The sequence below is a fragment of the Photinus pyralis genome, unplaced genomic scaffold (genome assembly GCF_008802855.1).
Source record: "Photinus pyralis isolate 1611_PpyrPB1 unplaced genomic scaffold, Ppyr1.3 Ppyr1.4_LG2, whole genome shotgun sequence".
NCBI lineage: Eukaryota > Metazoa > Arthropoda > Insecta > Coleoptera > Lampyridae > Photinus > Photinus pyralis.
Genome location: NW_022170403.1, coordinates 3391784 through 3394543, shown reverse-complemented (window position 1 = coordinate 3394543; position 2760 = coordinate 3391784).

Genomic DNA, 2760 nt, shown 5'->3' with positions numbered 1-2760 from the left:
CTTCCATAAATAAGAAAATTGGCACCACACATCATGCACAAAACCAAATTTTGAAACTGGCGTTAAATTTGCTTTTATTCCAAGTTGCTATGTATCAAATTTCTTTTAAATGCTTCCATAAATAAGAAAGTTTTCAATCCGGTTTGTAAATGGTCGAGATGCGAAAAGAGCACTGTGAATGTTGATCGATTAGGCTCAACTTTTGGAATTGCGTTTTATATGGCTAAAGCTATACACATATTGAATTTCATGCTATTCGGTTCATAACTCACAGAGATGTCAAAAGTGCCTACTTTATTTTTTGGTCTACATTGCCAATTCACGAACTCCGATCTACAAATTTGATAAAGAATCCATCTACAGAATTTCATCGTAAACGGTCAATTCGCTATCGTTATCAAGATATCGTGCTAACGGACAGACGGACAGACACCGCAAAATTATAAACTCGCTAGGATTTATAATTGCGCTAGGTTAACTTGAGCGCTAGGTCTACAGAACAGAAAACATAAAATTTTTACCCGAAAAGACAAAATGGTGGTGCCCTCTCCCTCCACACTATTGGAAGGTGATGGCAGCTCTAAAATTTGTGGCGCTAGCTGGCGCTAGGTCAGCAGAACACAAAACGTCAAAATTTTACCCGAAAAAACAAAATGGTGGTACTAGGAAAAAATGCCCCCCGCACTATTTGGGGGTGGCGCTAGCTCTAAAATTTGTGGCGCTAGCTGGCGCTAGCTCTGACGAACACAGCGCTTGCTTTTGGAAATGATCGGACGCAATGGTGGTGCTAGCGTTAACATAGCACCCCCCGAAAGTCAAAGGCTTTTTTGTAAAATCTATAATGGCGCTAGCTGAACTCAAAGTGGCGCTAGGTCAGCAGAACACAAAACGTCAAAATTTTACATGAAAAGACAAAATGGTGGTGCTAGGAAAAATTGCTCCCCTCACTATTGGGGGGGGGCGCTAGCTCTAAAATTTGTGGCGCTAGCTGGCGCTAGGTCTGACGAACACAGCGCTTGCTTTTGGAAATGATCGGACGCAATGGGGGTGCTAGCGTTAATATAGCACCCCCCGAAAATCAAGGGCTTTTCTGCAAAATCCATAATGGCGCTAGCTGACCTCAAAGTGGCGCTAGCTGGCGCTAGCCATAGAGATTCTAGCGCAATCTGTCTTTAGTCAAAAACTTTTTGAAATGGTGGTTGCTAAGTTCAACGAGCCTCTTTAATGTTTGCCTAAATATTCTCTTTTGTTATCTTATGCTCAACTGTTTTAGTTAAAACATCTTTATTATTTCTTTTTTGTGCATTTTTACCGCAATAAAAGCAATTCGAAATAAAATCGGATTATCTTGCTTCCTGATTCCTAAACAATTTCTTTTTGTTCACTGAAGAACCTGCCTGTTTTATAGCTGATGCAATTGCGTTGGGCCGGTTGATAAACTTGCAAAATCTGCAATAAGAACGTTAGTTTTACCGACCAAAGCAAATGATTTGAAATGTAAAACCTGGAATAAACTTTATGAGGATTTTATTCATAATTCCTATAAATTAAGGATCAGCAGGCCCAGCTTAATCCTATCAGCTGTAAAACAGGCAGGAAGAAGAGTTAGCGAACAAACACAAATTGTTCAGGAAGCAAAAAAATTCGACTTCGAATAGCTTTTATTGCGGTAAAAATGCGCAGAAAAAAGAAATAATAAATAAAGATGTTTTAATTAAGGCAGTTCGGTACTGGGAAACAAAAGAAAATATTTTAGCAACATTAAAGAGGTGAGAGAAGACAGATTTCAAAAACTTTTTATTAGCGCGGATCCAATACGTTAATTTATTTGCAATATTGGAATAATATTTTGTTATTTTTGATTATTAAAATGTAAGTCGTTACGAAAATTTTGCTACCCCGCGCACCTCTGCACGATAAAAAAAATGGGTTTTTCATCCCCTTGAAAAAGAGGTAATTTTTTTCAGAAATCGTGAGATCTTAGAAACGGTTCAACTTTACGGGCCCAAAAAATTATCTTCTTTTTATCATAAAACAAGCTATGTTCCCTCCAAATTTCAAACCCCTACGACATTTTTTTGCAAAAATAAGAGTAAAAAACGAAAAAAACAGTTTTTCCGGAAAATTGGAGGTTATGTGAAAATAGTGCAGATACAAAATTTTTTTAATCTCTATAACTTTTACATTTAACATTTTTGTCTAAAATTAATAGTTTTTCCACAATTTGCAAAACACCACTATCCACCCCTTTTAACCCCAGGGATTTCACCCGCTGAAAAATTCAGCTGTTTTAATTATTTTTTCCCAATTTCCATTCATTTCACCTACCTGAAAAACTCTGTTTCGCCCGGTAACTAATTTTTTTTTGAAAATAAATTATTTTAGAGCTATTCATCCGGGACTAGTGGGCGAATTTTAAGCATACTAAGTAAATCATGAACGATCCAGTGATGCATTCAGGCGGGGGTGGGGCTCGCCCTCCCCCACAGATAAAATTTAACTCTCCTCATTTACCAATCGCAGTGAAAACACCAGTGGAGTATATGTTTCAGTTTCGACAGGGGTTGATGAATAAAAGGGATTTTTTCTACATTGTTGCTGTAACCAAATAACCAATTATCAAATAGTCAAAATTGTCGTAAAATCCATCACATGCCAAATAAGATTCTCCCATGATCCATGGTTCCTATCTAAAAAATGCTTGGTCAATTCAAATTTGTTTTTGACCAGCATTACAAACATGTTTGGCTTTGGTCTTAA